General features: G+C 38.2%; 1 long non-coding RNA gene across 1 annotated transcript; it reads right to left on the reverse strand.

The window, feature by feature from the left end:
• Nucleotides 1-8,871: 8,871 nt before the first annotated feature.
• On the reverse strand, nucleotides 8,872-10,573 carry LOC139739403 (uncharacterized). The gene is made up of 3 exons (XR_011711509.1): nucleotides 10,465-10,573; nucleotides 9,611-9,703; nucleotides 8,872-8,967 (listed from the first exon to the last, which is right to left on the reverse strand). It is a non-coding gene; the product is annotated as an uncharacterized lncRNA (long non-coding RNA).
• Nucleotides 10,574-16,000: the final 5,427 nt, after the last annotated feature.

Genomic DNA, 16,000 nt, shown 5'->3' on the forward strand with positions numbered 1-16,000 from the left:
GATAAAATTGAACAGAAAGTATTTTCCAAAAAGAGATAGGAGCTTGGAATTTGGCACAAATTTTGCCAATGTGTAATATTTAGCGATAAAAATAGTATCCACACAAAATTCAAGATGGCGGTAATTAATCGAGGTTGTCGTTCAAGGCATTATTTACCATTAGTGTACGTGTATAAAACAAAAACCCAGCTTTACTTAATTCCTCAAACTAGCTCTAAACTGTGAGTTAGGGATAGAACAACTAATGTACAAACTGAAATCAGTATAATTAACGCTAAATATTGTTAGATATACTAAATAGATCTGATAAGAATGTTTTTTTATATACTAAATTGTCAACAGTTATGGCTATGGTTTCTTGAAAAGCAATGGTGATATCTCCGTATGTTTTAGGCTTTATTATATTTTTTTTTACATGGTAGAATGTTTTGTAATACAACTAACCTGCACATATAAATAGAATGTGATATCTCTCCCAATGGTAGAATACCTTTAGTGTGTTGCGTCAAAGTTAAATCTCAACTTATAACTTATAATTTGATATGTTTTTTTTTAATCTTCTTATATTGTTGTCTATTACATGTTCCGATACATCCGAACGATATTGTGTTAGTGTAAACCATATTGAGGGTCTTTTTTTTTGGGGGGGGGGTGGAGCTCATTCCAGTGTTGGGGTAAGGCCCAATCTTTGATAAAAAAGAAATGCTTCTGTATCAAAGATATGCTTCTTTACTTGTATGTTACTCTGCTGTTGTAGAAACGCCTGAATGATGATGGTATATGTGTAATAATGTCTGATCCGTAGATGTCCTTGAAAGCCCTTCTGATCCGAACCCCCCCCCCCCAAAAAAAAAAAAAAAAAAAAAAATCCGACATGGCGGCAATTCTCAACTTTGTTGTGCGAAATGTGTTGTGCGAAATTACTTTTCAGTATATTGTTCGAATAAAATTGTCCAAATTGATTATTCGTGCTGTATATTCACATTTACAAATAAGCATGCTGAAACTGTATTTTCTGTTACCAGATTTTTTTTACATTGTTTTTAGGCTGATTTCATGTGGGTTATAGTGTCACAATTGATCTGAGCTTATGCCATTGGTAGATGCTTTCCCATATTAGATATCAGGATCACTCGAGAGTGAAAATGTTCATTTTCATTCATTTTAGAGTGACCTCGGGGATCACTCGAAGAGTGACAAGTGATCCCTAAGGCAGGGCTCGACACTAACGCTGGTCCGGTGGCCCGGGGCCACCAAAAACGCACGTCGGGCCACCAAAATGTCAGAAATGAAGAACATAGGTGGCCTGATCGGGCCACCAAAAAAGATCGGATATTTGCCTTTGGGCCACCAAAAACAAAAGTTAGTGTGGAGCCCTGCCTATTAAGGTCACTCTAAAATGAGTGAAAATGAACATTTTCACTCAAAAGTCACTCCAATTTCACTCTAAATTCACCGTTTTCTTGTTATTCACTCCTCACATCAAAAGCAAAAACTTCCACTCGATTTGTTTTTTTTTTCTTTTTCGGAGAGTAGAATATCACTGGTTCTAAAAATGTGTCCATAAAAACCTAAGACGGTTTAAGATAGCACAACAGACAAAATTGTATCAAAAACGAAATAATACATTTACTTTGGCGCAATTTTATACACTATGTCAGCTTTGATGGTCTGCAATCTTGAATTTTTTGAGTGATTGATCCAGATTTTGTTTTAAACTTTCTATAGCAAGGTTGTTTCAAGATTCTACCTCTATTTGAAAGATATTTTTGCTTCATCTCATCTGCTTCAGAACAATCTACTTTGAAATAACAGCAATCAGCGTCACCTGAGCTACCACTTGGTATGAAAAGTTAGTTTGCAGGCACAAACCCTTGTTTGTCAAAGAAAATGTCTGCGTTTGCCAAGACTACTACACGCACCACTGGCACTGCTACAAGCGCCAATGTCAGTGGTGCGTGTAGTAGTCTTGGCGCGCGCAGGCTCTTTTTACGACCAACAAGGTATTGTCACAACTAAAGTGGCCATTTTTACATAGTGAGTTTTCAAGTTTGAGACATCATAACTCCTGAACCAAAAACGGTACTGACCCCTAATTTTCTCCAGATATTAATTATATGTCCAAAAAAGTTCTTGAAACGTTTCAAGATAATCCTTCAGTTTTTCTTTGATTTATGCTGAATCAAGCATTTTCATGATTTTCTTTTTTTCAGAAAAATATCAAAAAATGAGTGTTTTTTCCTTAAAATCTCAATCCACTTATCACAATAACCCACAAAAGTGGTATCAACTTGTAGAAAATTTTATTCTCTTTCATATGACATCACATTTGTTGAAATCTGATCTTTCAATCAAATTCTATCTTTCAAATAACAAATTCAGTAAATATGGCGGCCATCTTGGACGCCATCTTGGATTTGGAGGCTTTCGCAACAAATTTTTTGAGGTAGACCAGTGGAATGTTGTTTGTTACAATAAAAACTTGAAAATAAGCATGGTCTACTTAGTTTGTAGAGAGAGTGCAACTCGACCTCTGTTTTTAGCTTTTGGCCCCCCGGTTATCGGGAAAAAGGTTCTAATGGGCACCTTTTGCAAAAGGTGCCGACAAGCACCATTTAAAAAAGGTTCTCACGATCACCAAAAAGGGTGTCGCTATTGTGACAGTGCTGAGAACCATTTAATGGTGCTCAAAAGAACCTTTTTTTCTTAGAGTGTTTAACACCGGTACAGTGTTTTTGCATTTTCTCTCATTGTTGGATGGAAATAAAGCGACATTGGCGTGGTATTTGTTTTCACCGTAACGTTTTCACCGGAAAATGATAAATGATTGAAAAATACCGCAAAATTCACGAGGAATTGCTTTTGTTGTTGTTGTTTTTAGGTAAAGGGATATACAATGTATCATAAGCTTTGGATATTCCCTTCGCCGTCTTGTATAAACACTAAAGCGCTGTGGACATCATAACCTTTGGATATTCCCTTCGCTGCCTTGAATAAAGACTAAGCGCACCGCGTTGAGGTAAGCGCACCGCGTTTACACCAGAAGCCCATACATTGTATGTCTGCTTTGATTTTATGTTATAATGGTTTCAAAATTTCTATATTTTGTTTTTTGGTTTCAGTATTCAATCGGAAAAGGAGACATTCACATTAACAGACATCATCCCAATCTTGGCCGGTATTGGAGGGGCCTAGGCTTGCACGCGGGCATGCCCAAGCTGAGAAGCCTGCATGTTCACGACGAACCGGGCTGGCCAGAAAATACACAAAAACGGCCAATGATGGGTGGGTGACAGTCTGTTTATAAAATCTCCACAATTGCAGCAATAATGCAGCGGGAAATTTTTGAATTTGTATTGAATGATAATATTCATAAAGATATTCATATAAGATTTAACAGGTATTAGGCGTAAATATTCATAAATGAATGATACACGCCAAAAAATTAAAATAACAACAACAACAACAACAAAACACCTGTAGATATACAGAAGACGGTGCTCTTCTTTGTATAGTAGTTAGTTTTGATTCAGAATAGGGATATAACAACGAGACCATGTTGGTTAAAAATTCATTTATTATGACTAAGCTACTCATTTGGAAATGTTATCATAGCTTGATATAAGCATATCTATGCCCGACAAACAAAATGACACCAAGAAGGTTTTGCCACCTCAGGTGGTACCAATATCTGGCCTGGCCCATGGACTAAGACACAGCACGGAGCAAAGTTGCTTGACTAGCTACCCTTCAGTGAGCGCGCTCTCTCACATTAAAAACTGCACCTGCATCGAACAGTACTGTAAGTACATCTCGCCTGCCTTTCCCGTTTCAACATAAATGCTGGAGCTACAAGGGATGCGTCGCTGATCAAAAATCGCTCATTCAAATCAAATGTTGCGTAATGAGCTGATTGAAATGGATGCATTTGCTGCGGCTGTCTCGGAGGCGCGCTGAATTCCCTCCAATTAAAACGTCCTCTGCTAATACACGATCGCTCGATGATGGGATCCCCTGGCCGATCACGGTACCGATGGCTGATCCTAGCTGGGATTGCTTCAATCAATTTTCTCGAGTTGGGGATTCTAAAGTCGTACGAGATATTCTACAAAGATTTAACAGTACAGATTCATTTGTCACCAGCCACAGCGGGCTTGGCTATGTCTAGTAGCCAAGGTCTGGCCTACGCTCTCGGTAAGACGATTCATCTGACCATACGAGCTGGCACGCTCTAGATGTGGTAAAAACTGTTATTTTGCATGGCTCTATAATGAATCATACTCTCTAAAAAAGAAAGAGTGAATTTTCACTCGATTTTCACTCCCCTTGGTAGTGACGTCAAGGATCACTAGAAGTGGAGTGAATTTCGAGTGAACAGAAATTTCACTCCAAAAGAGAGTGAAAAAAGACGGAAATTTTTTTGGTGGGATGTTCACTCCTTTCTCACTCTAAATTCACTCCTGTCGTATTTCACTCTTTTGTCAGTCGTTTTTCACTCCGGAGTGAAAAAAGACGGAAATATTTCTGGTTGGATATTCACTCCTTTTTCACTCCAGGAGTGAAAAAAGACGGAAATATTTCTGCTTGGATATTCACTCCTTTCTCACTCTCAATTCACTCCTATTGTATATCCCTCTTCTTTTGTTACTCCGGAGGTTTTTCACTCCTTTTTCATTCTTTTTTCAATCCCAAACGGAATTACACTCTACATGAGCACACATCTCTATCACAGCACTCAGTGCACTAGTTATTCAACCCTGGAAGAAAAAGTGACAATATGGTGATGGATTTGGGAATAATGTAGGTGGTCTGGAGCCATTTCTGGATAATGAATACCAATCAAACTAATACAAACAAAAACAAAAAGTAACGTTCATAATATAGATATTTGTTAATATTAATGCATGTATTTTGAAGCAAACCATCCACCACTGGTAGCCCAGTGCATTGCCAACTTTGTGTTCCAGTTTTGAAAGTCATTCCTACCCGAGCTGGATCAATACATGAAACTGAATAAATATAAGCTAGTAATCCAAATGGCTGTAGGTTCATTCTTTCTTATTAATTTATTCTTTCTTTAAGTAGCATTGAGGGGGATATAAGAAGATAATGTACTAAATGCTACGCATGTTATGCTTTTTTTATGAGCTGATTCTCTATATCTCATAAATGTGTGATGTCCACTGGATCACCTGAAAAAAAGAAAGGAATATACCTCTTGAAATATCTAAACTTCAACTATAGAGCAGTACACCATTACAAACAGTCTTCATGTGCTGAGTATCTGGTTTTCCATGAATTATGTGGCCAATAATAATTTTACATATTTTTATCATTTAAGAACAACTGTCACCATAATCATCACAAAGTCCCTGTAAATATGCTATTCTAGCTGTCATTCCCAAAGCTCTACAAATGAAGAGTTTGTTTGCAAAAACTGATAAGTCCATATGTGCCAAATGGAGATATTTGTGATTTAAGGTCAAGAAAAATGTAGAGAATAATAAGAAAATGTTTGCTTCTTTTGATAACTTCAAAAATGTACCTTTATATGTAGTGACCAATATATCATTTAAAATGTATTATTTTGTACTTTATGACAGAGACTGTACTTCAAAATCTCAAAAAATGGACTTATCAGTTTTTGTGAACAAACTCTTGAAATATTAACATCACACATTTCCCTGAAAATATGCCAAATTCATAAAGTTTGTGCAAAAGTGACAAATTTTACAAGTACCCTTCCTGAACACTACAAGTGAATATGGCATGTTCAATGATAAGCTACAAAAGACTTGCAAAGTATAGTCACCATTATCTATATTATAATACAAAAACAATTACACATGTAGTAGGAATTGTGATTGCTTTGAAAAATTGACAAAAATACAGAAATTTTCAATACTGCATGGTTAATCAAGTTTGGATCCTCTGTCATGTAACACAGTGATGCTCTACAAGTACATTGTACAAACACCTAAACATACTCGATCAGAGAAGCATGGTCTTGACTTTAAGTCTGTAGGTGGGGTATTTATGTAGATGATAGAGCCAGAGGGGGGCCTCCCTGGAACCCCCCCCCCCCAGACCTCGGCCATCAACTGTGCGATCATTACAAAATCCACACACAAATTGCCTGTGACACAATTTATAAAACGGTAATATTGATTTTCAAAAAAAAAAAGTCACTTGGCTAAATTATGCTAATTTGAGCATGAATCAGACCATTTGCTGTAAAGTTCCAAAAAGGCACTTTTTTTTTGGTGTAAATATTCTTTTTAGTGTCCATAGCAAATGTAAGAGAAAAAAAAATGTGCCATCAAAAAATTCTGAAGTATCTATTTTTTCTATTTACTCATGTATTTCTCTGTTTTTTACTTTTTGATTTTCACTGCCTTTTCAATGAAATTTGTCAGCGACACGTCCAGCATGAAAATATTTATGTTATTGATTACAATCAATAACCCCCCAAAATAATCATGCCTTCATGAAATTTGGCATGGAATGTCAAAGGGGGAGGAGGGCTCGTAGCCCCCCCCCCCCTCAACCGGGCCTACTATTTATGGAAAAAGAATTGCAATCAATACAGTTGACACAACATGCATCATATCATTGATGTTCTTCACTTACATAAGGCATCATTGTACAATATTGAACACTTGTAATCCTTCTGAGTTTTGCCAGATGTAGCAACAACTAATGCATGCAAACTGAATTTCTTATAGAGTGATTTCATGTGACGTCATGTTGGCCACCATAATGGTGGCTTCCATAGCAAAGGCGATCAATATTCACTCATGCATGCCTCTCTAACAAAGGTGTTCTTTTGCCTTAGGTTTCCCTGAAGTAAACATTGCTGCAGCTTTTGTATGCAGGCTTGATTTCTAGTCAGTTTAGGCAATTGACTTCATTATGGTGGGCAATTGTGACATCACTGCAAACACTCTATAGAGTAATTCCGTGAAGTTGGGGCACAAAGTGTTACATTTTAGCATAACTCAATACTAATTATGCTATACATATATTGTTTATAGGCTTTACATTTGTATTGAGACTATACATTTTCCTGGAAATTTTGTGCCATTCAGACTCAATTTTGATGAAGTTATTAAAACGATATGTAACGGTGTCCTGTAGCATCGTGACGCGTCCATGTAGCATCGTGATAGTTAAAATCTGATCCTAAAAGACAAATTAATGCAATTAGCTTGACCAAAATTTGATATATGCATAATTACTAGATTAGTCAGACAGCTAAATATCTTAACCCTCCTTTCCACCGTTTTACTTTTACAAGAAAATTACACAATGTGTCACTATGCTAAGCGGTGGCCACCAAATGTTGCAAAAAAGGACACCGCATAGCATCATGATACATTTTGTGATTTTCTTTTAAAATTCAAACTGTGTACAGCAAATTTGAGATATTTAGCTATCTCATTCATATCTTGTAAATGCATATTGCATCAAATTTTGGTCAAGCTAATTGCCATGATTTGTCTCTTAGGACCAAATTTTAAGATATCACGATGCTACAGGACACTGTTTCATATTGTTTAATAACTTCATCAAAATCGAGTCTGAATGGCACAAAATTTCCAGGAAAATGTGTGGCCTCAATGCAAATGCAAAGCCTACAAACAAAAAATGTATAGCATAATTAATATTGAGTTATGCTGAAATGTATTTTTTAAATATCATGATGCTACATGGACACTGCCCCAACTTCATGGAATTACCCACATCAAAATATGATTGTCAGTTGCAGGTTATCTTAATAATTTGTTACCAGGTCAAGGGAAGAATTATCCATAAGTTTGACTTGGCACATTAGTGAACTAATCTATTTGGCTCCATCTACTCTAACGCCATATATTTATCAATGATGGGCTGCAGATGTTTTGTGGAAAAAGAAGTTGAACCAGTTGAGCTTCTACCCTCAAGTTTTTCAAAGTACAGTACATCAATTACATAGAGGTGAAAATGTACAAAATAACTCTGGGTCCCGTAACCCTAGGGATCAATGATTCCCATCAATTTTGTTTATTTTTTTCCCCCTACTCCAAAGAAGATGGATGCAATAAATTTGAGCACATGCATATTGTGCTGCATCAATGTTAATCAAAGGGGTGACAAATGTATGTGGTAACTTAATCACAACATGGAGACATGATCTTCATCCCAAGAGCATGGATGACCATTGGAAGATTCTACTATTTAGCTGCTATTTGTAGCATCCCCCCCCCAAAAAAAAAAAAATTAATAAGATCGAAAAAATTACATGCAAGTGTCTGTCAACAGTTAATTTCTCTCTTGAATATGACACCATAAAAAGATTTTATTCAAGCAAGTCAGAATTGCCTGGAGAGAAGGGGGTGCTTAATCATGAGCGCAGCCAGGTTCGTATCATGCGGAATGCCAAGCCAAACATTCTTTGATATGCTTGGAACACCTCACAGATGAATGTATTGATTAACATGTGGCCATGAAGAGGAGATTTTTTCTTGACAATATAAGTCAAAACTATTTTCAGCTACTAGTACAACAATCAACAATTTAAAGCATTAAGAAACTCTTTTCATCGGCGAGTCCTGTTCTACTTTTTATGTTGAAGTGCTGCAGTACATCCTGGTAACAGCTTCATGCTAAACTACCGCTGAGCCTGATGAGGCTGACTCTTCAACAAGAATGTAAGTTCCAACGTCAGAGGAGCATATACTGTATCTCAAAAGAGGAAAAAGAGCAAGGGTATTTAGACCTATACACCGATGGTAGCTGTCTCTTAATTCTCATTGGGCTTCTAATCTTACGTTGGAATGGTGCTCGGTCAGGGGCTTGGTGGGAGCTGCAACTATTCTCTCTCTCGCTCTCTCTCTCTCTGCCTGAGGTGATGAGTGGTGTCATAGCTCCTCAAGGTCTTCAAACGATACTCAATGAATCCATGATCCTTGCCATACAGGTATACTCCTGAAATATAGGAATGCATTGTAAGTCAAAGTTTTTTCTTGAGTCTCAACAAATTTGACTTTGGCACAGAGTTGACTATAACTGATGAAGATCTGGTAGCCGTAGAAATACATGTAGTGGCACTCTTATGGAAGAAAACGAGAACAGGTTTATCATAAATGAACGGCACAACTGACATGTTGGAGGTTATCAAGTTACATTACGTTACGTTAAAGTTATCATTCATTGAACCTAAGTCATGGAATCAGGCCAATCTGCACACAAACTTTTTAGACATCTATGAGAAGGTACATCAAAGATTATAAAAAGTCCCCACATTGCCTGTATATTTGCACAATGATTTAATTAAGAAATAGATGCAATTTCCCTGTAAAGGCCATTTTTTTTTTTTTTTTTGGGGGGGGGGGGGGGGGGGGTCATGCCCATGACCTGAAAAACTTTGGGTCCTTGCCCCCAAAGTAAACAAGGATGATCAACTCCTAGTTTGGCTGCTTAATTCTGTCCACTAGCTCTGGAGAAAAGTTGAAAATATTGAAGTTTTTGCAAGCTAGATGAATAAGATACCATGTATGTCACTTAAGCTTTCTGCTAAAAAGGGCTAAAAAAAGTTGTAGATCACATAAACTTATGAGTATAAACTTACATGTCCTTTTGCACCTTGTGTGGCGTCTCACAAAGTGGGGTACTGCATTGCAACTGCCTTGGCTACAACGTCTTTTGCTCACTACTTGGGTATCTGAATTTAAAAAGAAAGCAAGAAGAATGTTAATCATATTATACGACGCAAATATATAACATCAAAAATTTGGCCCTCATCTTAATCTTTTAAGGGACTGAACTATTTTTATGTTTTTTTCTTGGCATTAATTTCTATTGCTATTCAGTACCACTGTTTCAAGTACATTTATTGCTACTTGAGCCAAATATCAGTTAATACATATGAAAATTTCATGCAGATAGGTTAAGTGTGAATGTGCACAGTTAGTAGAAAAATTTATACAAGATGTGATTATCCATTGAACTTCATGGCACATCAACTCCAACTTTTTTATTCATCATTGTGATGATCATATCATAAGTATTAGGACTATTACCAAATCAATATACATGTGGCCTGATGGGGCTACCAAGAAAATAAGTCAGCGTGGAGTCTTGTACGTTAACTCTGTTTATATGTTTCATACAAGTATATCAGTCTTTATTTTTAAATCTATTATATAACCATCACTTCATTAACAATGTTATACTTACCTGTCCCTTCTACTTTCTTTCTTTCTTTCTTTCTTTTCTTTTCTTTTTCTTTTTTTTTTGGGGGGGGGGGCAAATTTTAGTCTGTTGTTCTCTATACTTGAGAAGACAATTAACAAAAATGAACAGGCAAATTACATTGTTATAATATTGGATGGAAATGTAGTACAAGACATGACAATGGGAAACTGGTATTCCAGACCAATTTTCAATAATTATAATAATAATATCTTAAATGATTGAACTTACGCTGTACAGTTTTCTGCTTCCATTTTCAACAATAAATATGCTACAATGATCTGGATGTGCAGATGTCTCCTCGGAACAGTCAGAACTCCTTCCCTCAGCTTTTGAAGTATCTCCTCCTCCTTGAAGTGATGGGTGTGTGTTGAATTCCTGGGCAAATAAGTAAAATTTAATGGTTTTATGAATCATACAAATGGCATGAGGATAGTAGGTCCCTCTAGTTTACATTATAAACTTGAAGTGCAAAATCATTCAACATACATATTTGACATAAGCAACAGCTCTACTTACACAACTCAAGACTGACCATAACATGGTTTTCACTTCTGTCGATACGGCAAGTACCCAGTACACATTTTTTCTTAAATACAAGTACTAACCTGTCAAGAAATCCATTTTCAGAGGGAAGGACAGCTCCAAAACTGCTCCATGAAGTATCTTGAAAATCATTTCTTCAAACAAAATAAAACCAACCAAGCATTCAGTCTCTTAATGTAGCCCCTTATGTAATTACTGAGACTCTAGAATGTAAAATAAATGTCAATCAATTTCAAACTAGTCTCCCTTCATTAATCATCGTGAAAAACAACAGAATAGCTTACAGCAGGGTTAGTGCAATGGAAGTCCATATCTCAGAGGCTCCTTCGCTGATGTTGGCCCGGTGTTTCCAGCATTCGTCAACCCTGAATTCAATGGCTAGTCGTTGACCACATCTGGTACTTTGCAATCTGGTGATCTGCACCCTCTTCGTGTGACAGAGACTGTACAGCTATCAATATCCGTCTTTGTGCTCCAAATGATGACCCCTACACCGAGTTCCTTTAAATCACCACCACTCCCAAAGAGCTGTCATGTATCTAAAGCTGGAGGAAAGTATGAAAACACAAGGTTCAGAAATGGATTTAGAACTCGATCATTTCCACAAGACAATATGCAGTTGTTTTGTCCACACAAATACTAAGTGAGCACCAATACAAAAGCTAGTAGGCCTAATTACTTTTTTAGCTACATCAGCATATTAACGTTAGAAAGACCCAAAGATGATCTCTGCCAAATTTCAATACCTAATAAGGTCACCTGTAACTTTCATAAAAAACAATGTTGAAACATAGTAGGCCTACCCGTCATCGTCTGCTACAAGGGGGATCGATCTCCATGACGTGTGATGAGCACGCTGATCTTCAGCTAGAAGTGTGTAGACCGGGGGCCCAGAGCATTTATTCAGCTGAAAAGGGTCACACTTTTTGATGGTCTCATCATGTAAGGATGTGGCCAAGGGTCAATAAAATGAATTGCTGGCAAGTCACATCCTGTACCGTAAGCCTAGGGACCACAAAAAGGGACCCCGAAAAATGGATTTATTCAGCCGAAGGGGGTCACGGACAAAAATTGGTGGATATTGTTCCTTTGGGTGTACTTATCATGAAAACAGCAATGCCAGCTATTTTATCCTGTACGGGGCCCCAGACAGTAGCCCCAAAGGGCCCTACAAATATGGTGTTATTCAGCTGAAAAGGGTCACGGCTAATTTCTTTTGCAATGGAAGTAGTTCCCATCAGAGATATCCAAAACACCAATGCCAGCTATTTTATCCTGTACGGGGCCCTAGACAGTAGCCCCAAAGGGCCCCACCCCCATAGGCCTACGTACAAACACACACAAACATTGATTTTATTCAGTTAAAAAGAGTCACGGCTAATTTCTTTTGCAATGGAAGGAGTACCAATCAGAGACACAAAACACCAAAGCCAGTTATTTTGTCCTGTACGGGGCCCCAGACAGTAGCTCCAAAGAGCCCCCCCCCCCCCCCCCCCCAACACACATACTCACACAATAGTTTCATTCAGCTGAAAAAGGGTCACGGCTAATTTCTCTTGCAATGGAATTAGTACCCATCAGAAAAATCCAAAATACCAAAGCCAGTTATTTTATCCTGCATGGGGCCCCAGACAGTGGCCCCAGACAGTAGCCCCAAATTGCCCCCTTACCCCCTCCCCCTCCCCCCCCCCCCACACACACATTGATTTTATTCAGCTGAAAAGGGTCACGGCTACTTTCTCTTGCAATCGGAAGTAGTACTCATCAGAGATATCCAAAGCACTAAAGCCAGTTATTTTATCCTGTACAGGGCCCCAGACAGTAGCCCCAAAGTGCCCCCTACACACGCACACTCACACACACTCACTCACACACACACACACACACACACACACAATATATATATATATATATATATATATATATATATATATATATATATATATATATATATATATTGGTTTCATTCAGCCGAAAAGGGTCACGGCTAATTTCTTTTGCAATGGAAGTAGTATCCATCGGATATCAAAATACCAAAGTCAGATATTTTATCCTGCACGGGGTCCCGTACAGTAGTTCCAAAGTGTTTTGCTTTATTCTCTTTATTGTTTGCATCTCTTCTTCTTAAATATGCACTCCTTCGTCTTCATTTTCGCGACAACGACAACGCGTCCTCCTCATCATCATCAGTATTGCTGTTCTGGCAAACATTTTCCAGCGTATCGGCTACATTCGATTTTAGAGCGGCGAGAGTGGAAGACGTGCATAATTGAGTCTGGGAAAGCGTAGGAACAGCGTAGCTAAAGCGGCCAACAGCGTTATCGAAGCAGGAATGAAGCGTCGTAGGAACAGGCCTTGATTTTATACAAGAGTAGAGAACTTAGTGAGAGCGTCGTTAAAGCGGGAAGGTCGTGCTTTGATCAAGAAAGCGGCGCAGCAGCGGGACCATGTCGTCGGTGTCTAGTTTAGACTATAATTCCCGTTATTGTGCCTCTGTTACTACCGTCAGAAAAACCTGGAATTGTTACGCTCATCCCGCGGTATTTACACTGTCACTGCTCTCTCCCCGTTTGAGCTACGATTCAAAATAGGTCAATCTTGATGGGGAGATGAGGAAGAAATTTTGAACCAGTTCAAAATTTCTTCCCGATCTGTAAAATTGCCAGATCCAACCCCATCACCCAAACGCTGCTGCTACGATGCTCCCGGTCCCCGTACACTTTTGCCGCTCTCTCCCGATCTGACAGATTGAATAGATCGGGATGCAGATCTTGATAGTGAAATCACATGTGGGGACACTTTAGGAACACTCCGTGGGGCCCCGTACAGCTATATAACTAGTTTCGGTGTTTTTGATACCTCCTTGAGTACTACTTCCATTGCAAAAGAAATTACAGCAGTGATTCTTTTCACTTAGAATAAGATAATACGGGAGCACTTTCCAGGTACTGGCTGGGGGCCCCTTAACTGGATGGGTTTGTGTTTTACGTATCTCAGCTGTTGATTCCACTGCCAAGGAAAATAGGCATACATGACTCTTTTCACCTAAAAGCAATTAATTCATATGGGGTGGGAATACCTTGGGGCTATACCTGTCAAGGGCCCTGCACCCGGGCCAATATCGCACCTCTTTTAATCGAATTCTTTAATGTTGAATTAAATTTAGCAAAAATTTCGCCTAGATGACATGGTAGTTCAATGTCATATTAATCTCTTCATTCAAATTTATTTTGAAACATTCACATTACCTCTAACCTTATTCTAAATAACACTTTTTCAACTGAAATCCATATATAAGACAAGTACCATTCCACTATCCGTTCATTCATAAATTCATAATGATATAGTCACGTGATTACATGCTGCGCTCGTTCATTCAAATTGATTTCTGGCCATCTAATTTAACATGTTCTGCAGTCAATTAAATAGATATGTTCATGCTTGGCCTCTTTCCTTATTTTCTTTCGTCGTAGTTCTTGTTTTGTAAGCATCATAGCATTTCATGTTTTCGCATTCGTTTAAGAGACTTTGACACCATTTTTTTAACGTGCTTTTTGAATCCAAAGAAGTAAGAAGCCACAAATTATCTGGCCGTTACGAGCGCTTTATTACGAGCGGTCGGCCAGTTCCAAGAAGTAAAGGTTATGATCCTCAAATGTTTTTTTTAAATAATTCTTTCTATGTCTTCTAGAGATAAACGTCTGTATCTATTGTGCTGTCATGATCTTAAAAATGAAGTTAATCTGCATTACTGGTACACGTGTAGGCCTATAATGACATGTATATGAAAGAGAAGGAGCGTTACCAGTCTGGTTACAGAACAACCAAATCCAGTTATACTAGAATGGGATAAGAAATATGATACATTTACTGCTTTATAACAGTAATTTATAGATGAAACGAAAACACACATAGAAAGACATGTTAAAATGATCTGAAACAAAGAAATAGCATGATTTGAATTTGAATGAACACGTTTGGAATTTGACTGTCTTTCGCGAAATTTAATGACTGAAATACCCTTTTCGGCAAGTCAAGGCGAATTTGAATGAACGTAGGGTACCAGCCAATTTGAATACCCATTTTACGAATTCGAACCTTCTATCAAATGAACCAACAAAAGTGCGAAATTGGCTGGGAAAACCTAACTGGCTTTGATGTTTTGGGTATCTATGATGTAAACTAAGGCCTACTTCGATTGTAAAAGAAAAACAACTATGACTCTTTTCAGCTAAATGATGTCATAATAATTATGTGGGGGAGGGGCACTTTATGGCTACTGTAACCTGGGCCCAGTACAAGATGAAATGACTGGCTTTCGTAATATGGTCATCTTGGTTGTGCACTATACAGAAGTATGCTTCCTTTGTAAATTTCTTGAGTGCTTTGCTACTGTAACCTATGGGACCCCGTATACAGGATAAGATGACTTGCTTTAGTGTTTGTGATATCTCTGTTCAGTAGGCCCTGATATTAACGTTACAAAAGAATTTGCAAGACCATTTTCAGCTGATTCACAGTACATGTATAATGGATGGGACACTGTGGAGCTACTGTCTGGGGCTCTGTGCAGGATAAAATAACTAACCTTGGTGTGTTGAATATCTCTGATAGGTACTTCTTCCAGTGCAAAAGAAATTACCCGTGTTTGGGGCTATACTGTGCGGGGCCCCATACAGGATAAAATAACTGGCTTTGGTATTTTGGATATGTCTGATGGGTACTACTTCCATTGCAAAAGAAATTAGCCGTGACCCTTTTCAGCTGAATGAAACTAATGTGTGTGTGTGTGTGTGTGTGTGTGTGTGTGTGTGTGTGAGTGTGTGTGTGTGTGTGTAGGGGGCACTTTGGGGCTACTGTCTGGGGCCCCCGGTATAACAGGATAAAATAACTGGCTTTAGTGCTTTGGATATCTCTGATGGGTATACTTCCATTGCAAAATAAATTAGCCGTGACCCTTTTCGGCTGAATGAAACCAATATATATATGTGTGTGTATGTGTGTGTGTGTGTGTGTGTGTGTGTGTGTGTGTAGGGGCCACTTTGGGGCTACTGTCTGGGACCCCGTACAGGATAAAATAACTGGCTGTGGAGTTTTGGATATCTCTGATGAGTATGCCTACTACTTCCAATTGCAAAAGAAAGTAGCCATGACCCTTTTCAGCTGAATAAAATCAATGTGTGTGTGTTGGGGGGGGGGGGGGGGGAGGGAGCAATTTGGG

This window comes from Diadema antillarum, unplaced genomic scaffold (genome assembly GCF_040938485.1).
Source record: "Diadema antillarum isolate AM-2024a unplaced genomic scaffold, OU_Dant_1.0 seq00000798_RagTag, whole genome shotgun sequence".
Taxonomy (NCBI): domain Eukaryota; kingdom Metazoa; phylum Echinodermata; class Echinoidea; order Diadematoida; family Diadematidae; genus Diadema; species Diadema antillarum.